Source organism: Gopherus evgoodei, chromosome 11 (assembly GCF_007399415.2).
Source record: "Gopherus evgoodei ecotype Sinaloan lineage chromosome 11, rGopEvg1_v1.p, whole genome shotgun sequence".
In the NCBI taxonomy this organism is placed as follows: domain Eukaryota; kingdom Metazoa; phylum Chordata; order Testudines; family Testudinidae; genus Gopherus; species Gopherus evgoodei.
Window position 1 is genome coordinate 69,396,752 of NC_044332.1, and position 26,731 is coordinate 69,423,482.

The 26,731-nt window shown below is 44.7% G+C and overlaps 1 protein-coding gene across 1 annotated transcript in view; it reads left to right on the forward strand.

The window, feature by feature from the left end:
- The first annotated feature begins 18,816 nt into the window (after window positions 1–18,816).
- The window catches only part of MYLK (myosin light chain kinase), a 331,910-nt gene continuing 323,995 nt past the window's right edge, over window positions 18,817–26,731 (forward strand). Inside the window, exon 1 of the mRNA XM_030579826.1 lies at window positions 18,817–18,867. The gene's annotated coding sequence lies outside the window, so the exon portion shown is untranslated. The remainder of the gene's footprint in view (window positions 18,868–26,731) is intronic.

The window sequence follows — 26,731 nt, forward strand, 5'->3', positions numbered from 1 at the left end:
GCTTAAAGCCTTAAGGTATGTTAATAACAGTAAAGCCATTAATATTTCACCAGTTTTCAAAAAGTAATGAGAACAGGCAAACTTTGTCAAGCATGTGTTATAAACTCTGATGATTAATCACTATTTCAGTCCACTGTTAAATTGGCCTTAACAATGTTAATTTATTAAACATAATTCCATGAAAGAAATAACTCATTTGGACACACTCTAGCCATTGGGCAACATGCATTGAAATGTTTTCAGCAGAAAACCGGGGTCCTGGAATAACATTTGGGGAGTTGGTTTCAGGAGTTTGTTGCAATTCATTGAGGGACTGAACTGACTCCCATTTAGTTCACTGGAAGTTTGATCAGGCTCTTTGTTGGTGAATCGTTTTATTCTACTAATTGATCACTTCATAAAAACACAGTCTTTGATTATAATTACTCATATTGCTGTTATGCCCTTAGACCCACTCTACTAAATGCTGTACAAACATATAGGAAAGGATAGTCCCTACCCTGAAGAGCTTACAAACTAAATAAACAAGACAAAAAGTATATGTATGGAACTATTATTATCATCCCCATTTTACAGACAGGGAAATGAAGCAGAGAGAGTTTAAGTGACTTGCCCAAAATCACATGGGTAGTCTATGGACGAGCTGAGATTTTAATCAGTATTTCCTGAGTGCCAGTCTGGTGCCATAACCACAGGACCATCCTTATTTCTTGGTTTCAAGCATACGGATTTGACGAGGTTACTTCTAATGTCCATGTCCCCAAGATGGTGATATTTTTTTACTGTTAATTATATTGTTTGTATCCTATATAACAACTATTTTCCAACTAATAAAAAGTGTTAGCTCCAATTTGAAATGAAACTCTGGCAGCAAAATGTATAGACTGATTTTATGGGCAATACCAGTTTTTCAAAAGTTTCTGGGGCAGGATAGCTGCAATGCTTGAATTGATATATGCATTCAAAACCAGGCAGTTGATGCAAGGCACACCAATCTCCCTTCCAAGAAGCAGGAAAAGGGAGCCAAGTCTCACTGAGCAAAAGTGGGTGTTTGAGTATGGGAGGGACATGAGATCTCATTAGTTCTCCCATAAATTCAGATAAACAATCACATAGTAGGATGTTTATCTGAATTCCAAACCTTTGGATGTCTTCTCACTTGGATCCTGTATGTATTTTTGCTATCTTGGTGGAGTGTTTTGCAACATTGCAATGAAACATCCCATACTGATGCAGTGTCATCACACAATCTGTGGAGCAGAGAAGATAGGATTTAGTACCTATTCTCATCAATTTGAGAAAAGCTTAAATATGGTATTAATTTTCTGTGACCTGCTAAGAAGATATTTATATTTAGCTAGGGTGACCAGACAGGAAGTGTGAAAAATTGGGACAGACAGCGGGGGGTAATAGGAGCCTATATAAGAAAAAGATCCAAAAATTGGGACTGTCCCTATAAAATCAAGACATCTGGGTCACCCCAGCTCCTTTACTCCTAAATGTGAATGCAACCCTTGGAGAACTGGTGACCATGATAGCCCAGATACTCCAGGCTTATTCAGAAAATTGCCCTTGGTAACAATTTGCAGATGTTGACAGCTGTGTTACTATGGTACATCAGTACCTTTTGGTGGACATAGAGACAACCTGAATGCCTTTGACAATTAAATCAGAGAGATCTAGCTATCTTCTACTTGGTGGGCACAGGTACCTAACTTGTGTTAATGTTAACTGTAGTCATATGTGCATCAAAAGACAAATAAACCCCTGAGCCTCACTTTTATTCTTAATACAACTTTCTAGTATTTCTTGTTAATATTCAAGGTGATTGATGAAGATTAGCATCAGTTTTCAGTATCAGGAGCATTTCCAGGGAACAAATTTACAAAGTGAACACTTTTACCAGAGTCGAATTTTAGCTTCTCCAAACGGGATCTATACCAAATGTCCTGATGAATGCCAGGTCCAAAATATCTACCCATAGCTGCCTTCCTTCCTCTGCTAACAGCTTGTGATGGAGCTGCATCAAAGCTGGCTGCAAGCATAGCAATGTATGCACCCACATAGAGTAATTACTGTGGCTAGTGCCAGTGTGTGTTAGCTTTAGTGCTCTTGCGAAAAAGCATGGATTAACTCATCTCATTCAGTTTATTACAGCTGTCTCAGTGCACATCCAGATTTTTACATACATGTCTAAAGCAATAACTATCCCCTCTAACTGATCCTTTTTTAATTTCTGGTGGAGGAGTCTCTTTTTCCCCTCATCCCTTCCACTGTGGAACGCTGCAAGGCTACATCCTTAGCTGGCTTCTCCTTTGAGTTCTTTCATTGTTACCTTCATTATTGGGCTACAGTTCTCTGCTGATGAACCACCTTTCTACATCACCCTCTATGTGTTTTCTGATCCCTCTGCATCCAATCTGTCTGCTTATCAGCTCTTGGTTATGTTATAATGTTCTACTGCTGAATGTCTCAGTGCAAGTTATTTCCTTACCATCTGATAAATGAGCCTCAAACCTGACCAGGAAGGATCACTGAGAAGTTGCCTCAATTAAATCAATGGCAGTTAGGCACCTAAAATACCTTTTGAGGGCCTCAGCCCTCCTGGAGCATTCAGAATGTGGCCTCTCTATTACAACTTACAACAGGTTTGTCAAGAAGGTGCTGATTGTAGTGGATACTTGTCCCCACTAACTCAATTCTCATAATCCAACAAACTTTTAGGTGATACTGATTTATGGTCACTACAGTCCTGGGCTGGATTAAGTTCAATGAAATAAAAGTGTAAAACTCCAGGCCCTGTTACCCGTCTGCTGAGAGGGCCAGACCCCATTTCAATTTTTTTTATAATAGTTTATTCCTTTCTTGTAGAATTAGAAGTTTCAAATAAGCAAGTAAAGTTGGACTTATCTGCTTTGAATTGGTCTTGCCTAGATCGTAGTCTCTGCCTCAAAGTTTACAGTCTATATTGTGTCTCTTGTACAGCACTGAGCACACTGATGATATTTAAATAAGAAATTATAATTAATAATACTTTGCAATTAACATTTTTGTATGTTTATCCTAAACACTGAGATCCAGATTCTGTGGTCCAGCCAAGCTGAACTCAATGCAGAACTAAAGATAGCAGGACAGGCTTTATACCAGCTCTGTGTTCACCCTGTGCTGGGGCTGGCTGGATAACTGTCATAAGGTGGTCCCCTGTCAGTTCTTTCAGCCCTTGATTGTAGACCACACCACTTCATGTCTCCTTCACCACCATCATGTGTTATTCTAATGTTCCAACTGGTCCACTATTTGCATATATTTACAGTCCCCAGGCTAGCTACTCTGCTTGCTTCTGGAGAAAGCAGTCAGTCCAGCCAACTAGCTCTCCCCCCTCAAGATTGCCTTCCTCTTCATTTATATGCTCCCATTTGCTGGGGTTGCTTCCCTCCCCAATTAGCTGCCCAGATGTAGCTTTACTCAGTTAATTGATCTTCCAGTTAGGTCCCAATTAACCTATATTGGTTGGGATTTGAGTGACAGGATGCTGAGTTAGCTCCTGTTACAAAAATGCTTCAGCTGGTGGCACAACTCAGAGCAGACTTTAAGCTGCATAAAAGTTGTTTGGAAGCACAGCACTTTACATAACTGTGTAAGTTACACTCACTACCAGTGGCTTCTAGGAACCATGTCATTCTGGTAACCAGGAATTGCAGGAGCAATAAATTTGCCAGGATGCCCCCTGGCTTTCAGGGATGTCCCTTATACCATGACATGCCTCCTCATGACACCCAGAGATTTCCCCAAAGCAAGGATGGTTGAGGTGCAGCAGAGCTAAGAATCTGGTCCTGAGACTTTAATTCAAAGTGATGTTAGATAACCGCAGCAATCAGTACATAAAGTGAGAGGACACAGGCAGAAGTGGCGCCAGGGTTTCTGATGCCCGAGGCAGACGGCCATTTCGCCGGCCCCCGCAGGTCCGGTGGACCTACCGCAGTCATGCTGGCGGATGGTCCGCTGCTGGAAAGGCTCCGGTGGAGCTGCCACAGTGATGCCGGCAGGCGGTCCGCTGGTCTAAAGGCTCCGGTGGACCTGCTGCAGGCATGACTGCGGTAGGTCCGCTGGAGCCTTTAGACCAGCGCACCGTCCGCCGAAATGACTGCGGCAGCTGCCCTGGAGTCTTTCCAGCAGCGGACCATCCGCCAGCATGACTGTGGTAGGTCCACTGGACCCATGTGCCGCCCCCTTGGCAAAATAGCGCCCCCCCAAAATTCTGGCGACCTAGGCAATGGCGGCGCTACCTAAATGGTAGCGCCGGCCCTGGACACAGGTAGATGCAGTATATTACCTGGGCAGGATGAAGGATGGGAAGGCCCCAGGCAGCTCAGGGTAGGTTTAAATTAGCTGCCTTTCTTTATTGGTGCCATGTGCTTCTCTGGGGTATTAGTTGTTTTCACACACAGTCTCCTCCCTCAGTGTCAGCTTGCAAGGTCAGGGTCACTCTGAAGTCATTTTGTATGTAGCTCAGAATTGATCATTCGGCAAAACCAGCCACTTCTTATCCTCTCCTTTTCTTCATCCTTGCAGTCAGAACACTGGTGGGATGAGGGAGCAAGCCCTGCTGGTCAGGATAGGGAAGCAGATCTCTGGTTTGTGAGCTAGAATTCAGCTGTTCATTTACTGATGGCTGCTGTACCAGGCTGACAGTCACACAGAATAGCTCATTGTCTCAGAGAAAGACCTTTCCCATGTGTAACACTAAATATGGCAGCTGTCTCCCCTGCAACCACTAAAACTATAATAATCATTGGTAAAGACATATCATGATTTTCAGCACTACAGTTTCTGTTGGAGGAAAATGATTTCTCCTTTCCCTCAGCCAGCTGATGCTGCAGTTTTATAGGAAACCATCTATGCAGTGACCTGTTTTATTCACAGTATAATTAATTTTCTGCCTATAATAAAAATTCATACTCACATATATAGATAGCACTTTTCATCTTCCAAGTGCTTTGCAGATGTAAAGTATTGAATCTTAACAGGTCACATGGGAGGCAGATAAGTATTGTTATGGCAGGAGTCATCAGGTGACACTGTTTTCACACAGTTTTAATAGTTCTTTTCCTTAGCATCAAGCAGTATACAGTCCTTGAAGAAATGCTATATTGCTTTAGGTATGTAAATTTCTTTTTGGGAGAGCTCTCACAAACAGGAAGACAGTTTGCTCCTTGCTTTAATCTTTCCAACTAGACTATTCTTGGGGCAGAGTTCCTTCCTGGGAACAAAACATTTTTGTTTGGGCTAAGGCTTCTGAAAGAGTTGATTGTCTGCATGCTGTTTATGACCACCTCTGTTCAAGGACTGGTGCATGTGTAGTATAAATAAAACAAGTTCACTATAAAAAAAATATGGATTCCACATCACTGATTTCTCCTCCAATGGGAAACCAATCTGCAACGCCCTTCCATCTGCTACCTCTCAGCTAGGGTGACCAGACAGCAATTATGAAAAATCAGGACTGGGGTGGAGGGTAATAGGAGCCTATGTAAGAAAAAGACCCCAAAATTGGGACTGTCCCTATAAAATCAGGAGATCTGGTCACCGTACTCTCAGCAAAGAGATGACAGTATTATTTTCATTTTTACAAAGATACTGACAAGTGAAGTGATTTGACCAAGGCCACGCATTGGCAGAGGAGTATTAGAACTCAGGTTTTCATGGCTCCCAGTCCTGTGTTCAGACCAGTTAGGGTGAAATCATCCTCAGTGAGTTAGACAAATCAAATTGTTTTATCAGAAACAAAACTTCTTCCAGACACAGGCATTTATTTTTATATTTACTCTTTTTATTCCCACCAACTGACAGGAGGCCAAATGATGTCATGCAGGCTGTGTAAATGATGTAAACTGTGGAACTCATTGCCAGTTCAACAGAGCAGAATACCACCACTTTCACTTCTGTGTTGTCCTGAAAACCAAAGAATTCAGGCAAATGTGCTTGTTTAGCAGTTTAATTTGTGTTTCTTGTTTTTTATTGCTCATTGTGAGCAACTGAACCATCACTTACATCATCGTCCAACCACCTTAGTTCTTGAGAATTATTTTAAACCTTTCCCATGAGCAAACTGGATGCCAAAAGCTTTATTATAAGAAACTTTGCAGTTCTTCAATTCCAGTAGGTTATGACTTGACTGAATAAAAAAATGCTAGAGTATGAAATTAAAAAAAAAAGTTTTGCAAGGATGTGTTTTGCCAAGTAAGTGACTGGACTTTGGGTTACTGGTTATTATTTGCATTGTGGTAGCACTTGAGGCACTATTGTGCTAGGCACAACCTATAACTAAAAGGTGAAAATCTGTAACTAAATGTTGTTCTCTATCATCTAATGAGTTGGGGGAAATGTGTGATATGGTTTACAAGTTCAGTTTAATCGTTTATCCTTTTTCTTAATCGTGGCTAGTGAACTAGGACAAATATTTGACAGAAACTTGCATTATTTAGCTTCCAAATCCTTCCTCTAGTTATCCCCTAAATGAATTGCTCAACAGATTAGACAATGTGTAGGATCTGTATGAACCTCTTACTCACATTGGTGATCAGACATTCACACAAAAAGATGCATTGGCTTCAATGGGACTCTTTCTGAGCCAGATTCTAATATCCTTATTCAGAATGATCAGCTCCTTACCCCATGTGCGATCCTGTTGACTTCAACGGGACTGATAGTGGTGTCTGGTACTATTCACAATGTGAGCCTGGGTATCTGTGACTGGTCCTGTGTCAGCAAGGGATCACAAACTGGTCCTTAAGCAGTTGCATCAAAACAAATGTAGCTTCCTCCATTGGGCATAGGAGAACTAGGATATGCTTAAGCAATTTGTTGAAGGAAAACAAGCCTGATCCTGCAACGAACTTCTTTTCATGCAAAGGTCCCATGGAGGTCAGATCCATAATATGAAGCCAATGGGAGTTTTGCAAGTGGAGGACTTTTAGGATATGGCATAAAATTTCCAACTGCTACATAGGTTTGAACTCTTGTTGTGTGTATTATCAATAATTGCTGATGTGCCGCATGCTCTGTTAAACAATGTGTTGGGGCTAATTAGATTTGAAGCAAACATATAAGACTTTCATGGTCTTGTGTAATTCTCAGTATGTTGATAGAGCAGTAATGAAAGGCTGTTTCAGCTGAACTAACGGGATATGGAGCGTGAGTGGTCTTGTGGGTAAGGCACTGCAGTTGGATTCAGGAGATGTGGGGTCAGTTACCACCTCTGCCACCTGACTTAGGCAAATCACTTATTCTCTGTGCCTCAGTTTCCCAATTCTAAAACAATGTTCTTGTCTATTTAGATGATATACTCATTAGAGCACGGACTGTGTCTTACTATGTGTTTTTATAGCATCTGCTACAATGGAGCTCTGATTTTAGTGCTACTGGAACACTAGCACTAACTAAAATAATTAGTTATTTTGGTTATTCACTATATCTAGTTATTTTTTTCTTCATTAAACTTAAGAATAGCATTTTATTCTTGGAAAATAATAAAATATAGTGGTTTTTCTGGAACCCAGTCTAACATATAGTCTATTTTTATTTCAACCCATTACATGCAGATTCAGGAATGTCCACAGTTCATTGTCCAAATTCCCACATCAGGCTACTTAGATAAAAGACTTTCTTTGAGATTAAAGAGTTCCATAATAAACAAATATATTTGAATACCGCTGCAGAGTCATTCCACTGCCAATTCCACCAACCTATCTATAAAGAAAGTACTGCTTTCTAATGCCAAAAGAGTGAAATGCCTTTAGATTAGAATTTGAGATGCCCATTTCCCATCATAATTTGTTTATTATTTGTATTACCATAGCGTGTAGTCCTAGACCAGGATCCCATTGTGCTAGGCCCTCTACAGCTAAGGTATGTTTTAATATAGTATCTTTTTAGCATCACAAAAGATCTTTTTGGTTCAGAAGGCCTGTGAGCTGACTTTAAAATGTATGCCCAGATAACGGGGAAAATAATAGTCACTGGAAGTGTTTTCAATACGGTACTTGGGATATTTAACTAGACCTCATGACTGAAAGTTCTTATGATCATCAAAAGATCAACATTCCAACACATTCCTAGTTGTGATCTGTTTATTAAATGTTCCCTTTTTTGGTGCTAAGTGTGAATGTTTGGAACAATGCTACAGCTTATACAACCCACTTGACCTCCCTAGTGCATTTTTAAAAAGAAGGAAAAAATGTGGATGCCACTGAAAATTATAGGGGTCTGGCTTTGGAGAAAAACAGAACTCAGGCCAATAGTATGTCTAGGTTGGAACATATCCACAGCTATAAAAGAACAAGACTCTAACTGAAGAATCTTTTATTCAGAGGAAGAAAAGGAATTCCTTGAAAAGAGGAATGGAGCGTGGTTTTAAAAGTGTGTAAAACACGTTTCTTTCACAGAAGCCCAGCTATGTCTTAAACACAGTCCTGGCCAGTTAGTCTGTTCAATTTCATTTTTACTTTAAACACAGAAAAATGTGAATAACACATCACAGGGGCTTAGAGTTCATAGAACTTCTTAGCTGAGGTGGAATTTGCTGACAATATTCTCTGCTAAGATAAGCAGAACAGGATTGGTTTATTCTCTGGAGTTGGATTTTTGACCTGCTGTTTTTCACTGATTATATTGTATGGTTTTATAAACTCCACTTATTTTTTTTCTACAAAGATGATACATTGATTATTCCTCTTCTCTTCAGTAATTTGGCAGCATAAAGAACATGTTTGCTTAGATGCTATCTCCTAATTGTTATTAACAATTATATCTACACTTATGTAGTACCTTAAGCTCCAGTGGTGCCAGAACATGTATATAGATATATATGGTCAAAGGCTGATGTGAAGCATGGAGGCAACAGGCAAGGCAAACAGAGAGCACATGGTAGAAATCTCAATACTACCCACTTTGTGCGCGCATATGTTTGAGCACAAGTGCTTCTATATTAGCAACCAAATACTACATTTAATGACAGATAAGATTATATCAGGACACACCTCATCCAGCCAAAAACCTGAACAGCATAGAAATACGAAGTTCAGAGCAAAGATTTGTGCATTCCTTTCCCTCTTCATATTGCCTACCATACTGTAAATAACACACTTCAACATGTCGCAAGGCTTCTACTTCCAGTGGATACCCCCCAAAAATACATACCTGTTGTGGCTTTTGCTCTTTACACAGCAATAAAACGAAGAAAACAAATAGGCACTGCTGGGTCCATGTTATCAAGTTTACTAAATCTACAGAAACATGAGAAGACTAGCTGTAGCAGAACCTTGGAGTTACAAACACTAGAATTACAAAGTGATCAGTCAACCACATGCCTCATTTGGAACCAGAAGTACACAATCAGGCAGAAGCAGAGCCAAAAAAAATAATAATAAAAAAGCAAATGCAGTACTGTGTTAAATGTCAACTAAAGGGAAAGCAGCATTTTCTTTTGTATTAAGTCAATGTTCAGTTGTAAACTTTTGAAAGAATCATAACATTTTGTTCAGAGTTACGAACAACCTCCATTCCCAAGTTGTTCATAACTCTGAGGTTCTACTGTATATACATATTGCTGTTGTGATTGGTTTCCAGAACACAGTGAGCATCCTTGGAGGGCTCACAAATGATTTAAAGGCCCAATTCCTATACGCTACAGTGTCCCAGTTTCATAAAACTTGCACTCTAATGTAAAACCCCAACTGTACCCTCATATGCTTCTGTCTGTCCCACATTCTGTGCATTGGGAAGTTATTCTGCCTTAACACTGCTGAGGTCACTGTTGCATTAGAGTGTAAGTTTGATGAAGCTTCCTGTCTCTTCTATCCATTCCCAAACTTCCTGGCTGCTGTAAGCAGGGGAGTCTCTACTACACTACTCTCTCCCAGAGCCTCTTGCTATTGCAAGGAGGGGAAAGAAACCTCTGCTATACTATTGCTACTCCTGCCTCCATTTCTTGGGTCCTCTTCCCCAAGTATAAATCTCCAGTGTGCAACAACAGCAGCAGCAGCAGCAGCAGTGAGAAACTGATATGATTCTTGACAGTTTTGCAACTTTCTCTGTTACAGCTTGGAAAAGTTAAGAGCAGCACAGGAGGCAGTAGAACAGACTCAGGAAGATGATGCTACGTTGGTTCATATTTGGAAAATTATCTCAACAATCACAAAGGCTAGAAACTGCTTTGTATTTTTAAACAAGAGTTTACATTCTGCAGAAAGAGATGGCTTAGGCCCTCACTCACCAGGGAGAGAGAGACAGTGAATTTTTTTCTGGGCCTGAATATTCAGGGGAGCTCAGGTCTCTGTTGTTGGGCTTTATAGACATGTTTGTCTACCTGGTGGGTTTTTCACGACTCTAATTATGTGTCAGACCAAATACTGATCATATTCTCAGTTACTTTCTGGAGAAGAAGTTTGAGTGAAAAGAAGAGAGTATTAAATGCTGCCAGCCCTGAATACATGGGTCATGGCACCCCCTGAAGCTTCTCCCAGCAAAGGAGCCTAAAAGTTTCTACAGAAGCATCCCCACTTGTAATCGAAGAATATCCTCCCTCCCCTTGCCCAGTGCTACACTGACTGTGATTCCTTTGATGCAGCTCTGCTCTTAATTACCTGATAATCATCTGAACTGCAGCCTTTACAGTTCAACCTCAATCACTTACCCACTGGAAATGTTTAGGAAAGTAACTTCATCCTTCATTTGTTTCCTGAGCATTGCCCTACAGAAGCTGTGTAAGCTCTCTGAGGGCTTTGTTGGTTACAGTCCATAGCTTGCACATTGTAGAAATATAAATGTTAGGTCAAGATGCTCTGACAAGTTTTAAATCCATCCAGCTGCTGTTTCCTAAATGTGTCCCTGGAGTAGCTGCATGAAAGATGTTTACAATTAAAAAACTGAAGCAGTCAGTTAACAGCAGTAGAGAATTACTCTACCCGGCACCATCCATTAAGTCTATTTGAAAACTCATTGTCAAAAGCATGATCTCATTTAATATCAATGCCAAAGGAGCAGAAATATTTACTTTCCGTTCATCCTGTGGCTCCTGGGGTGTCTTTAAAGCACAGGCCCACCCTGGGAGATGCATAGCTCCTGCAAGGACTCTGGGAGACAATGTGACTGGAACATGGGAGCACACGGTGCCTGTACTGTGCCAAGTTTAGCAAGGTGCTGCATTCACTCCCTTCTGCCATTAGCCCGTTCAAAGGCCAATGAAAAGAAGAGCAGGCCGATACCTTTAGTTTTTTCCCTCCTGATTTGACCTGTGAAGCCAAAAGCCCAGAAGGACAGAACGGAGCATCTAAGCTCCACTAAGGGGGAGCCAGGGCTGTAGATGCCAGCAGGGGTCTGACCTGCTGTAGTGCTGGTTGTGGGGCTAAGTGATTTTAATGGCCAGAGTTCCTCCCTTTGCTGAAGGCAAATGTCACTTCCTTAGTGACACTCAGGTCATACCTTCTTTGTGATTGTGAAAGCTAGAATCATCTTTTAAATCAAAAGTGAGATTATGATGTCACTGAAGGACTTCGAGAGCTGAGGTGCAAGACATGTCTTTTGTGTCTATGCCCTAATCCATCCCTGCCCCTGGCTGTATCCAAAACCCGGTGACACTAAGCCAAGCCCAATGGGTTTAGTAGAGCCTTTATGATCATTTTTTGAACATCTGCACAATCTGTTGTGAGGGTGGCCTCGTTTTTGGCATCTCATCATCTCATTTTGGTGTCTCAAGTGGGTGGAGCTTTGGAGAGTTTGTCTCCCCCAGATTTGAGCAATGGTAGGGAAAATGTTTCATTTCCTCCCTGTGCCTTTGGAGAAACTAGCACCAGTAGCTGTGCTCCCTGAGCAAAGGAAAGCGAAACTCCAGGTTCAGAGAAGCATAAGTGGAGATAGAGTGGCACTGGCTTCGAACACTTGGTCAAAACTGGGGGACAGATGAGAGCTCCATCCCCAAAGGTGCTGCCATTACATAGATGCTGGTTAGCTGAGGCACGGAAAAAAACTAAGATCAGCTCTGTTTGGGTGAGTGGGTGCATGAAAGCTCCCCCTTTTATGCCAAGCACTTGTATGTGTGCATAATGGGAGGGGTGCCATTCCCTCTCACTGCCGCCATGTGAATGCCTTTCCTGTTAAACAGCCATTGTGTACCAGTGGCCAAGCAGATTATGGAAGTTGGACTCCATATATGTTTGCTTTTGTTTCTATATGATGAGGATTCAAACTAGTTGAAGAAGGCATCTTCTTAGCCTTGCACTTTAGACACAGCATCACAAGAGAGAACCAAAAGAGAGGTTTCTTGAACTAGTAGTGTAACTTGCTCTTCTTATCTACCAGCAGCTAATGTTCAGTGAGATAGATGATGTACCAGCGAAAGTGGTATCCAAAATTGCCCCCTTTTAAAGGATGCTCATGGTTACTATTTTCATGCACAAAATTCATCCCAGGATTAGAATTAAGAATATTTAAGTCTCTACAAATGTAATGCTGTTGACATCACTTGAAAGTAATGCACAGAATTGGTGCTTGTTTTTATCCTAGACCTTTTTTCTGTGCAACCATGTTTAAGTGTGGATGCATTTAAGGGACACCAGCGAGAAAAGATTTATAGCCCAAATTGTGTTCTCTACACTTCAAAATATCCAGAGGAAGCAATCCTTCCACCCCACCATCCTTTAACAAACAAAGAGACAAACCACAACTAAGGGCTTGGCTACACTAGAGAGTTGCAGTGCTGGTGAGGGGGTTACAGCGCTGCAACTTAGGATGTGGCCACACTTGCAAAGCACGGGCAGCGCTGCAACTCCCTGGTTGCAGCGCTGGCTGTAAACCCGGTCGAGCCTCGGGTGTAGGGATTCCAGCACTGGTGATCCAGCACTGGTCAGCAAGTGTGGACACCCACCAGCGCTTTTATTGACCTCCGTGGTATAAGGAGGCATCCCAGCATACCTTAGAAGCCTCTCTGGTAATCATGCACACTCCACTGCCCTGGGCTCAGCTGACCCCTCCTTTAAATGCCCCGGGAATTTTAAAAATCCCCTTCCTGTTTGCTCAGCCGGGTGTAGAGTGCAATCAATCATTCAATCAATTGGCGACCATGCCTTCACGCCCCAAACGAGCCCCAGCATGAAACAATTCCGAGCTGCAGGACCTCATCAGTGTTTGGGGTGAGGAGGCTGTGCAAGCACAGCTGCGCTCCAGAAGGAGAAATTATGATACCTATGGGCAGATATCGCAGTCCTTGCTGAGAAGGGGCCATGAACGGGACGTGTTGCAGTGCAGGGTCAAAATAAAAGAGCTGAGGAGTGCTTACTGCAAAGCCCATGAGGGAAATTGCCGCTCAGGAGCTACCCCCACAACCTGCCGTTTTTACAAGGAACTGGATGCCATACTTGGGTGTGACACCACTGCCAATCCAAGGACCACGATGGATAGTTCGGAGCAGGGAGAAGTGGGGGAGGGTGTAGAGGAAGCCGACAGTGAGGCTACTGGCGTGGAGGGAGACACCCCGGAGTCCCAGGAGGCATGCAGCCAGGAGCTCTTCTCAAGCCAGGAGGAGGCTAGCCAGTCACAGCAGCTGGAAGTTGCTGGTGAGGAAGAAACTGAGGAGCGTGCTCGGGGTAAGCAGATTTTTATGTTTTGGGAGAGGAGGGTTTGGGTTATGGCTGCCTGCATGCATGCCTAAACGTGGAATAGCCCATTGGTTTGCTCTATCACGTCTCTGTAATCTGCCTCGGTAATCTCTTGAAAAGTTGCAGCCAGAGCGTGCGCAATGTGCTTTCTCAAGTTTATCGGGAGAGCCACCGTGGTCCTTGTCCCGGTCAGGCTAACTCGTCCGATCCACTGTGCAGCGAGGGGTGGGGGGACCATGGCTGCACACAGGCAAGCTGCATAGGGGCCAGGGTGGAATCCACATTGCTGTAGAAGACCCTCCCTCTCTTCCCAGGTAACACGCAGCAGTGATATATCTGGCTGTAGGAAACCCTGTTGAGAATTTAGGGATACTTGAGTGCAGGGCGCCAGGTTCACGTTCCCCCTCCAGCCCCGCGGTGCGTTCCGGTCTCCCCACCCCCTTCCCAGCAGGCAGCCAGCCCCGCAGTGCGCTCCGGTCTTCCCCCACCCTTCCCAGCAGGCAGCCAGTTCCGCGGTGTGCTTCGGTCTTCCCACCCCCTTCCCAGCAGGCAGCCAGCCTCGTGGTGCACTCCGGTCTCCCCACCCCCTTCCCAGCAGGCATCCAGCCCCACGGTGCGCTCCGGTCTCCCCACCCCCTTCCCAGCAGGCAGCCAGCCCCGCGGTGCGCTCCGGTCTCCCCACCCCCTTCCCAGCAGGCAGCCAGCCCCGCAGTGTGCTCCGGTCTCCCCACCCTCTTCCCAGCAGGCAGCCAGCCCCGCGGTGCGCTCCGGTCTTCCCCCACCCTTCCCAGCAGGCAGCCAGCCCCGCGGTGCGCTCCGGTCTCCTCACCCCCTTCCCAGCAGGCAGCCAGCCCCGCGGTGCGCTCTGGTCTTCCCCCACCCTTCCCAGCAGGCATCCAGCCCCGCGGTGCACTCTGGTCTTCCCCCACCCTTCCCAGCAGGCAGCCAGCCCCGTGGTGCCCTCCGGTTTTTCCCCACCCTTCCCAGCAGGCAGCCAGCACAGCTGTGCGTTTCCCCCACCACCACCAGCAGGCCGGCAGTTACACGGACCGCCCCCCCCCCCCCCCCCCGCCAGCAGCTCGCCACCTTCCTGTTCACTACTGTCCCCTGTGCAGGACACCAGCTATCTCCTGTACCCAGTGCAGATAAACCCCAGTGACCCATCGGTCAATTCCCCCTCCCAGGTGCACTCGGGGCAGAAACACTAACCCCATTGCTCGCCATGCCTTAGCTTCCCTGGCCTCTCTGTGTTATGTGAGGTATGTGGGAAGGATGCTACAAAAAGTCTAAAAACTCCTTCACTGTGTGATAATAAACAATGTAGTCTCTGTGTATTACATGTTTCTATCTATGTTTTTTTTAGTGATCTTGAGTAATTCAGCCGGATCACCGGCCTCACGTCGATTGCAGAACTTGAGAAAAAATCCCAGAAAATCAAAAGAAGAATTGATCAAAGCAGTTATGATTCACTACAACAGAGAAAGTAGGAAGACACAGGAATGGAGAGAGAAAATGTATGAATGGAGAGAGAAAATGTATGACTGGAGGCCAACAGAAAGTGGGAGAAAGGAATTGGCTATCAAAAAAACCTCAAAGCAGATGATAAGCCTCCTGGCTCGCCAAACTGAGTCTTTCGAGTCTCTCGTAGCCATGCAGGCAGATCTGTACCGTGGTAACCCACACCCCTCCCAAAGCTCTCTTTCTTGTTCCCCAGTATTTGCACAAAACACCTTTCTCCAGCAGCCAGTTTCTTATTACCCCCAGCTGCCCCCAACACCTGTACGATCACCTACCAGCCCTGATAACTATAATTCTTACCCTGTGCACTCCACCCCCATTACCCTGCAGCATAGTAATCCTGAAGTGCAGCAGACATTGAACAGTAATCAAAACAGGACATATTCAAACCTCTGAATGTACAGTCCACCACCCTAGCCTCCCTGGCCTTTTATGTACTGTACTTTGAATAAAGGATTTTATGGCTTTTACAATACGTTTTATTATTGCAGGAAGTGGTAAATATTGTACCCCAAGGTAGAACAAAGCACAGCAAAGGCACCAAACATTACTGTTGGCTCTCAGCATCAAATTGCTCCCTTAAAGCATCCCTAATCCTTGAATCCCTTTCCTGGGCCTCCCTAGTAGCCCTGCTCTCTGGCTGTGCAAATTCATCCTCTAGGCGTCGAACCTCGGAGGTCCATTCCTCACTGAATCTTTCACCCTTCCCTTCACAAATATTATGGAGGGTACAGCACGCGGATATAACAGCGGAGATGCTGCTTTCCCCCAAATCTAGCTTCCCATAAAGACACCTCCAGCGGGCTTTCAAACGGCCAAAAGCACACTCCACAGTCATTCTGCATCGGCTCAGCCTGTAGTTGAACCGGTCCTTGCTCCTGTCAAGCTTCCCTGTATACGGTTTCATGAGCCATGGCATTAAGGGGTAAGCGGGGTCTCCAAGGATCACAGTGGGCATTTCGACATCACCTACTGTGATCTTCCGGTCTGGGAAAAAAGTCCCAGCCCTCAGCCTCCTGAACAGGGAACTGTTCCGAAAGATGCGTGCATCGTGCACCTTTCCAGGCCATCCTGAGTAAATGTCAGTGAAACGCCCACGGTGATCCACAAGCGCTTGCAGAACCACGGAGAAATACCCCTTGCGATTAACGTACTCTGATGCCAGGTGGGGTGGTGACAGAATAGGAATATGCGTCCCATCTATTGCCCCTCCACAGTTAGGGAAACCCATTTCTGCAAAGCCATCCACAATGTCCTGCACGTTCCCCAGAGTTACAGTTCTTCTTAACAGGGTGCGATTAATGGCTGTGCAAACTTGCATCAGCACCATTCCAACGGTGGACTTTCCCACTCCAAACTGGTTCGCCACCAATCGGTAGCTGTCTGGAGTTGCCAGCTTCCAGATTGCAATAGCCACCCGCTTCTCCACTGGCAGGGCAGCTCTCAATCTCGTGTCCCTGCGCCGCAGAGTAGGGGCGAGCTCAGCACCCAGTGCCATGAAAGTGGCTTTTCTCATCCAAAAGTTCTGCAGCCACTGCTCGTCATCCCAGGCTTGCAGGACGATGTGATCCCACCACTGAGTGCTGGTTTCCCGAGCCCAAAGGCGCCGTTCCACGGTGCTGAGCACGTCTGTTACTGCCACAAGCAATTGAGTGTCTTGAGCGTCAGGCGTTTCAATATCATCGTCTGACTCCTCACTGTCACTTTGCAGCTGAAGGAATAGCTCCACTGCCATGCGTGATGTGCTGGCAACATTCATCAGCAAGGTCCTCAGCAGCTCAGGCTCCATTTGTAACAGAAATCTCAGAAATTGCGCTGCAGACTCACAATGCCGCCAAACTGCTTGGAATGTGTAGCAAAGCACCACGGGGCGTTGGAACAGGAAGCGGAAAGACCCGCACACTTCCTTCCCCTTCCCACAAGCCACAGCGCCAAAATGGGATGAGGTGCTCTGTGGGATAGCTGCCCACAATGCACCACTCCCAACAGCGCTGCAAGTGCTGTAAATGTGGCCACACTGCAGCGCTGGTAGCTGTCAGTGTGGCCACACTGCAGCGCTGGCCCTACACAGCTGTACGAACACAGCTGTAACTACCAGTGCTGCAAAACTGTAAGTGTAGCCATACCCTAAGAGTCACATTTCAAGGGGTTTGAGTTTGATGGGAGCCACACCTGTGCACAAGAAGAGGATTTATCCCAAAGCTGACACTTCTGTGCCCCTGTCCACTACATACATGTTTGCAGGATCAAACCCTTAAGTCAGGGGTCCCCAACACGGTGCCCGGGGCACCATGGCACCCGCGGGGGCATCTAAATGTGCCCGTGTCCTGGCTAGCGGTGGAGCATCTGCCGAAATGCAGCTGAATTTCTGTGGCCTTTCAGCGGTGACACCTCTCGCTGATGCCACTTGCTGTAAAGTGACATCATCGAGAGGCGTTGCCGCCGAAATGCTGCAGAAATTTGGCGCCATTTCAGTGGATGCTCCACCGCCGCCACGGTCCTTCATCTGGCGCCTGCCAGACGAAAAGGTTGGGGACCACTGCCTTAAGTCATTAAAATTGCCAATAAGAAACAATGAGCATTCTTGCATTCATTCATATAAGAGATAAACTTAATGTTTTAAAGTCTTATTTGGTAATATGCAAGTAATATTAGACAGAGGCCCTGATCGCAGTGGGCTGTAAGCCCATGACAGCCATATCCAAATTTGATACATCTAGGTTTTAAAACAAGGATTGCATTTACTTTTCTGAACAGGATTTATATTGTCCCTCCACTAATATCAGTTTAAAATTTAATGTGACTGATTTTGAATTGTAAATGGTTTATTAAAACCAAAACACCTAGTGTCTGTGATCTTAAATCCTACACAAACATTCTTCTCCAATTCTGTTGTTGTTTATGAGAGAGAAGTTTGAAAACAGCCTTTCAGCTTTTTCCCCACTGCTTTGTACCTTGTGTTGTCACACCTGTGCAAAGTGGGTGTAACACTGTCACAGGTGTGAGGGAGGGAACTCAATTTGATAGTGTTTTTACACCCACAAGGTGCAAGACAGCGGGAATCAGAGCTTTCTCATAAATCAATCAACTTCTCTCTGTAGATGTGTCCTCCTTTGATCTCTGTGGGCTATCTGCTCTTGGGAGTAAGATTCCTTTTCCTGGGCTCGCCTGGGATCTCTGCAATCAGACTCCTTTCCGTGTGCTGCCTGATTCCTGCCTGCGTGCTCCTTTGATCTCTGGGATAGCGCGGCAGGCTGCCTGCTGCAGGGATCTCTGAGCTGCGGAGGAGGTGTGCGCTCTGGGTACTGAGCGGTCTCAGGTCAGGAAGCTGCATTCATCTCCGCTGCACACACACACACCCCCTCCCTTGTAGGGCACCAACGTTTGTTGTCAAAAGTGCAGCAGCCCATATGCAGCAGGCTGTCTCTGAAACTTTTTCCCAGCGCGCGCACAAAACCCGCCTTCCCCAGCCCAAACCCATGCACACGTTGCCTAATAAGGCTTCTGCTAACGCTAAGGCTTTAACTGACCCCGCGTTTCTTGCTCTTGTGAGAGACAGGGAAGCTTAAACCCCCCCACTTGGATGGTGCCATTGAGCAACTCTGCAGGAGGAGGAAGGGAGCTGGCTGAAGTTTCCTCCGGGTGTCTCTCTCTCCCTCCCCCAGGAGGCTTCCCAGGGCAGCCGCGGCAGATCGCAGTGAGTAACTCCCTCTTCGCTCATTCATTCCCCGGCTTTCGCCGCTGAGCCACCCGCTTCTATTGCTGGCTGGGGAGAGACCTTGTAAATTGCCTGGCGCGGGCTGCGAGCCAGGGAGCAGGTTGTGTCTGAGCCGCCTTCCGCCGGGGGTACTGCTCCTCTGCCTGCAGACTCGGCCTTATTGGAAATTACTTTTGCAAACAGGGTCCGCTTCAGCAGCAGGGTCGGTGTACGCGAAGGCGCCCAGCTCTCTGGCGAACTCGCTGTGCTTTCAGCCGCTAGCAAGCTGAGCCTGGGATCCGTCCCGAGCTCGCTGGGAGCTCGGAGCTCCTTGGAAAGCTCTCGCATGTGAATGCGTGGTACTGCATGGTTTGATTTCCCTGCCTATGCAAACCAGTTTGCCCAATGTTTTCTAAAAGGGCTGTGGGAGCTGTCTCGAAACCCGCCTGTGTGAAATGCACTGGCTGGGTTTAGAGCGGAGAGGAGGACGGGAGGGAATGAAAACTTTTCCCTTCTCCCAGCCCTAGCTCTGTCTGGGGGGCCGTTTGGAAACCAGTCGCGAGGTGACAGTGAGGGGGAGAGACAACAGGAAGCGACATTGCAGAGCTTGAAGCTGTTTTGCATCGCTTGGGATTTTGTTGCAAAGTCCCTGTCCGCAAATCTCCCGAGCGAAGGTCAGAGCGCCTCCTTGCCTAACGCACACTGCAATGCCCTTTATTTTTATATTCCCATCCTTCATACAAAGTAGCAGATACTCCTCCTAGAGCCACGGTCGGATTTTGTGAATAGCTTCTTTCATACTAACTGTGTTTCAAAAGGCTGCCCAGAGCGATTTCTCTCTCAATCCGCTATTGTGTCGTTTAAGTGGCGCACTCACGCGAGGCAATAAAGAGATGTGTTCAGCTGAGGTTTGAGATGCTGAGGAAGAAAGGTGTTCCGGATGGCAGGAGCTGCAGGGAAGAAGGCTCTTGTGCCAAGTTTGGGGGAGGAAGACAAACACCGGCAAATCCTCATCTGGTGTAAAACACCCTAGCTCCATTGAAATAAAAAATGCATTGAAGTCAATGGAGCAAGGGTGATTTACCCCATCTGGGATCTGTCAAGGGGATGTACCCTAGTACTAAGTGGCAGTGTTAGAAAAATACACTTCATGCTCCAGCAGGCCTGGATGCCAAAACACTGATGCACAGGAACTGGACACTTGAGTAGTCCTACTGAAGTCAACAGGGACTTCTGTGCATAAGTAGAGAAGCATGTACTTAAGCACTTGTAAGATTGGAGTCTTGGTTTCCCACAAAATTATTAAGAGCTCTCTAGCAATGGTGTGATCTCTGAAGTCCTTTCTCTTGCAAAACTCTCATAGGAGTTGTGCATCATTTGCTCCGGATAGATCTCAGAAACTAACACATGGCTCTTTATTGGTCCTGGCCCTGTATTTTTTGGGGAAGTTTTTTTGCTTTGTTTTCTTATCAAGAGCTTTAGGGCTTCCCACGAAGTTCTGCATGAAAAGGGACTGCAGGACTGAGCCCCTATTACCAGGAATTCATTATTTTGAAAAACAGGTAGCACAGCATATCCTCTTATCAATGATTAATTAAAAAGAACACGATGTCTTCTGTTTGCTAGCGGCAAAGACTTGTCTAGAGTAGATTTCAGTGGGTTAGGTTGTAATTACCACTGCAACTACTTTCACTCAAACCCCTTTTGGGTCTCTAAAATATAAAGACGTGTGTGCATTCAGATACATAGAAATGTTTCTTCCAAAGTATGCTTATGTACTTTGAATTTTTAAGAAGATTTTTTTATTGTAATATTGTGGACTGTTAGGGATTTGAGCAATACTATCAAAATTACATTGAGTGCCTCACCCAGGGGTTAAATTCCATTGATCTCCTTCAGATATAATACATAAGTAGTGGTGGGAGGGAATGGGATACTTAAAATTATTAGCTTGCTGGGAGGAGGGGGAAATTACTTCACAGCACTCTAACTTCATGCCTTAGAGTAGCACAGTTGGGAATTCTTTTCCACTTAATCCTCCCACCTCCTGTCTGCGCACATCTGGCCATTAGCTTGGCATCACTTCCTGGATGGAATGGCATGAAATTGACTAGCAGAGTCTGGAGATCCCTGATGCAAAGATGGGTACTTTCTCCTTCTAAACTATCTGTTCCTTGTCTGTAAAGTGCAAATCAGGTCCCCAGACCAGGTATTCTGGCTGGGTGCAGGGAGATGCATAGGGAGAAATACTCCTTCCAAGGCTGAAGAGTGGTGGCAGAGTTGCTCCAGAGCCTAGAACATGCATGCCCTCCACAGGGGAAATGGCTGGAGGATAAATGCTATATTAGGTTCCCCTTTACCCTGCCCCTAAATTTATTCCAAGCAAGGAGCCCCTGCTGAGTTGAGCTAAGTGACCTGCAAGGAGATACATTCCTTCTGCAGTGGCTCCCCAAAATTTGCCCTTTTTCCCCTTGGTGGGGGAACCATACTGGTCCCTCCATTGGGACCCCTCTGGCCCTGAAGGATAGGGGCAGACTTTGCATCTAAATGTTCAATAAATTCCCAGCCTGCAGATACATTTTCCTTCTCTGGTTTTCCCCACTGGTTGGATTATTACTGTATTTGCTAAACATACTTTGGTTTGCAGGTTTGAGATCTTTTCCCCTCCCACAGCTAGGAAACTTACAAATAACTGGTGGAGTCTAGGAGTATCATGTGAATTGGGAGAATATTTGTCTCTTAAGCTATAGTATATTTACTAGTAATTCTCTATCACCTGACATTTTTTCAGTAATATTCAATTTGATCCACCCCAATATTATGCTTACTGTTTCCTCCTTATCTCTATACAGGGAGAACTTTTAGAGCAGGGGTAGGCAACCTGTGGCACGGGTGCCGAAGGTGGCAAATGAGCTGATTTTCAGTGGTACTCACACTGCCCTGGTTCTGGCCACTGGTCCGGGGGGCTCTGTATTTTTAATTTACTTTTAAATGAAGCTTCTTAAACATTTTAAAAACCTTATTTTCTTTACATACAACAATAGTTTAGTTATAGACTTCTAGAGAGAGAGACCTTCTTAAAAACATTAAAATGTATTACCGGCACACGAAACCTTAAATCAGAGTGAATAAAAACCTTCTGAAAGGTTGCCGACCCCTGCTTTAGAGCATTAGTTATCTGCATTTAAGTTTTATTGTAGAATTCTCAGTATAATCTTTCCATAATGAACTCCTGCCTCAGTGGAGTATGAACAGTCATCCCCATAGCTCAGCCCTCTATCACTTGAGCTATAGGAGTAACACCATTAGCTAGGACCAGTAGTGGGCTGTTTGCTACAAGGGGATGTGATACATGCTGGGCTAGTGTGGCTTATTGTAATAGTGCTCACTGCTTTATAGCATCACAGCTAGGATATTATGTAAATATGAGAGGCTCACTGTGGTTAATATCCTCACCCTAATCTTTATTGGCCTTGTAGGGAAATCTCAAAGGGTCTGCTGCCAAGGAAGTTTGGAACTTGGTACTCTACTGTTACAAACATTTGATGTGTCTCCCCCTATGTGTACTTGCCCCACTATATGATGCAAGAGAAAATGCAGGGGATGGTCTAGTAAGATTTCTCTGACTAGCCTGTGTAATGCTGAAAGTGAAAATATTCCTTAATAACACATGACTGTGTACCATTTGCTCAGTATAGATTTCAGAAATTAACACATGACTCTTTATTGGTTCTAGCCCTGTTTTGGGAGGAGGTTTGTTTGTTTGTGGTGGTGGTTGTAGTGTTTTGTTTTTCTTACCAAGAGCTGTAGGGCTTCCTTTGGACCGAGACTCTACTCTTAAGGCAACTGAGAGCCCTAACTAAGACATGCAGGCTACATGTGCAGTGCTAGAAAGATTATACATCTACAGTTACAAACTACTTTACGAACCCTCCTAAAACTAATTGCAGATGCAAATGGGGTTGAGGATTTGGGGAGAGTTCCAACGCCCTCAAGCTGGGAGTGATGGGATCAACAAGCAGCTGGAGCTATGATGATGCAGGCCATACAATAAATACATATAGATGGGTATAGGCAGAGTTTGGGCCCAGCTCATTAGAGAGATTGGGGCCAACATTTGTATTCTGAGCCCCTCTCCGCTCCACAAGTTAGCGGTTGTTCAGACTCAGGGATTTGGTTTGAGCCTTAGTGTGTCTCACAGTAGAGAAGAGAGGCAAGGTGGGTGAGGTAAACTTTTATTGGACCAACTTCTGTTGGTGAGAGAGATGAGCTTTTGAGTTTACAGAGTGACTCTGAAGAAGAACTCTGTGTAAGCTTGAAAGGTCGTCTCTCTCACCAACAGAAGTTAGTCCAATAAAAGATACTAACAAGGCAAGGTGAGTGAGGTAGTCTGCTGGGACTGACACGTCTCAAAGCAGAGACAAGACAGGAGTAATCTGTAATGAATGTACAGGCCAAAGCCATTGGATTTAGGCCAGGGCCAGTGCAAGGATGTTTCGCACCCTAGGCGAAATTTCCACCTTGTGCCCTCCCCTGTCCCTGAGCCCCTGCCCCCAGGCGCCTTCCCTGTGGCAGCTCCCCACCCTGAGGCCCCCCCTTCGCCCCAGTTCACCTCTGCTCCGCCTCCACCCCGAGCACACCCGTCGCTACTTCACTTCTCCCGCCTCCCAGGTTTGCGGTGCCAATCAGCTTGGGTGCCACAAGCCTGGGAGGCGGGAGAAGTGAAGCAGCCACTGCGTGCTCGGGGAGGAGGTGGGGCAGGGGTGAGCTGGGGCGTGTAGTTCCCCTGCGTGCTGCCCCTCAACCCCTACTTGCTGCAGGCAGCCCTCCCCACGTTCCCCTGCCTCAGCTCCCTCCGCCTAAATGCTGGCGGCGACTGGGGCAGCCAAAGATCCGGCCACCCTGGTCACTGCCGAAGAAAATGGTGCCCCCCAAATCCTAGTGCCCTAGGTGACCGCCTAGGTCATCTAAATGGTTGCATTGGCCCTGATTTAGGCTATGCCTACACTTAAGCTCGGCGCCACTGTAGTGCTTCAGGGTAGCCACTTACTACAGCGGCAGGAGAGTTCTCCCATAACTGTAGTTAATCCACCGCTGAGAGGTGGTAATTAGGTTAACAGAAGAATTCTTCCATCAACCTACAGCTGTCTACACTGGTGGTTAGGTTGGCTTAACTACATTGCTTAGGGGTGTGAAATGTTCAAATTGCTGAGCAACATAGCTTGGTTGATTTAATATTTTTAGTGTAGACTGGCCTCACGTCCTTTGGTACCCAACCTCCCAGACAAATTAAACACAACCTGTAGTGTGCAGCCTGCAGTCACACTATGGGGTCGTCTTATTCCTGGCCTGGACTTTGCAGTCATGGATGGGACTGTTGACTACAGTAGAGAGCATGTCTATAATTATCTGCACATAAATGCCTCCACAAATAGAATAAAATACTAACTGAACCCATATCAAAGGTAAGAATAAAGATGTTACTTGGCTGATTAGTGAGTTGCTGAACATTAATTTCTGACTGCAAACTTGAAAGGCTGATAACTTTGTTCATAAAACAGGCCATAAGGTACAAACTGAGACATTTGTCTTTTAATGAGCTAAATCCAGCAGTTCTGATGCAGGCAAAACTCCCATTTAAATTAGTGGAAATTTTGCCTAATAAAGTTTTTTGTGTTCATAATTATTTATCAACTGTTTCTACCTCTGGAGATTCTCGGGGACTGCGCTCTCTCTCACACACACAGTGACGGAATTGCATTGATGTAAGTGAGGGTAGAATCTAGCCCCTAATAAACAATTGAGGGCCTGATTCACAGAGATTAGAAGACAATGAGGGAGACAGCTGCAACCCTGAAAATTCAACCCTGAAATTCTGGAATAAATTTAGCTTGCACTTCTGTAGAGGGGGAGATTCTGTGAGAAACTTTCTCTCAGTGATTTATTAACTGAGGCTTTTCAGGTTTACTGGAATTTAAGATGTGAGCCTAATCTACCTTTTGTTCATCCAGCTCGCAGGATTTAAGGTTTTAAGAGGGTCCACAGAAGCTTCTCCCTCAGACTGCTTATTTAATTAAAGCATCTTTGTGCATTATTTACATCTAAAAACCCCATGTATCAGGGAATCTTCCATCTGTCAGAACAATGGTTTAGGAATAAACATCTTGAAAGGTGTCTAGTCAATGCTTCATTGTGAATAGAATCAAGGAAAAGAAACGGAAATTTGGGCCATAATTTTGAAACTTGAATGCCTACGGAGCGGCACCTGCATCTGTATTTAGATACCTATGTAGCAGTTGCTGGAGTTTCTGAGATGCTGAAGTGATTTAAATGGGAATTAGGGGCTCTCTGCACCTGTAAAAATCACAGGTGCCTAAATGTGGATTAAGGTGCATGTGCTTATACATCCAAACTGGGGGAACTTTGGCCTTAAAGCTGGTTGTCACTGGCTTCCATGGGAATTCTTCAGAATAAGCACAGAGAGTATCAGACTCCTCATATGGTGGTATTGGTTATGCTTTAATAGTTCAGGAAATACAGTCTGGAGGCTGCAGTCTTCTTCCCCCCACTTTCAGGGTGGATTTGATTTAAATCACTAGTCAGTAAGACTTAATTTAATCATGGATTTCTACATAAAAGTGAATTCTTGTTGGTTGTTATTACCTTAATACATATACTTCACAACCCAGAGATGTAGGTTTCATTTTTAGACAGTACATACTATACATTTTTAAAAGTGATTTATTTTGAAAACTTTTCAGATTAGTTTTACAGCTATATCAGAAAAGGAATGATTGGTTATTTCATTTACCAAAGGTAATTGAAGCAGATATTTATGAAGTCATTGGGAGGTGAACTGTCTCCAATTCAACAGGTGAATCATTAATATTTAGAGGATTTTCTCACCATGCTGTATTAGGAGGAGAACATCACCAGACAGTCATTTAAATTGTTTTAGTTAACTAAAACAACAACATTATGTATTCTGGATTTTTTTTTCTTCAACAGCAAACATAGAACATAACAAAACAAGCATATGAATTTTTGAATTTAGTTAAACATTCAAGGTTTTTTCAAATCAGGTATGTTTTTGTTAAAATTGTTAACTAAAATAGTTAAATGAAGTATTTGAAGTATTTAAAAAACCAAAAACAAATTAAATCGTCTATGTCAGCCAGGTGAACATGAGAAACTTAAAATATTGGCTTCTGCAGTTAACTCAGTCATCTTCTTTCATTTTCCTGTTTGTTCATAATCTGGAAAAGAAAAACAAGTTTTCCTGCCTTTTCAGGTCCCAAATGATTTCTCAATTTGGAATGAATTAGTCTAAAGGAAGAAAATATTCTTTCTACAGCAGCAGAAGAAGCTACTGCAGTTAAAAGTGAGATTGTCACTTCAACAGTCTCTGAATCCAAGCGCTTAAGTGACTTCCACCAGTTCACTGGTGCGACTTCCTTTAAAACATCATCCGCAAACATATATTTCTTGAATGGTTCACCCTCAGCTCTGACGTTTATTATAGTTGGCATCATGGAGGGATGATTGCTGGATGGCCATGTCATAGCCAACTCCTTTTCTTCAGCAGTTAAGGTTTGATCCTTCTACAAAGAATTGAGAATATTTGCAAGAAAATGAGCTGGAGATAGTGCTTATGCCATTTTTTTGTTTTTAATGCTTGTAATTTAACTCTGGCCTGGTCTACACTACAAGCTTGTACTGAATTTAGCAGCGTTACTGTCATAAACAGATAGCTAAGGGTTAATGTCTCTTTCACCTGAAACACCTGACCAGAGAACCAATCAGGAAACCGGATTTTTTCAACCTTGGGTGGAGGGAAGTGTGTCTCTAAGTCTTTTGTCTGTCT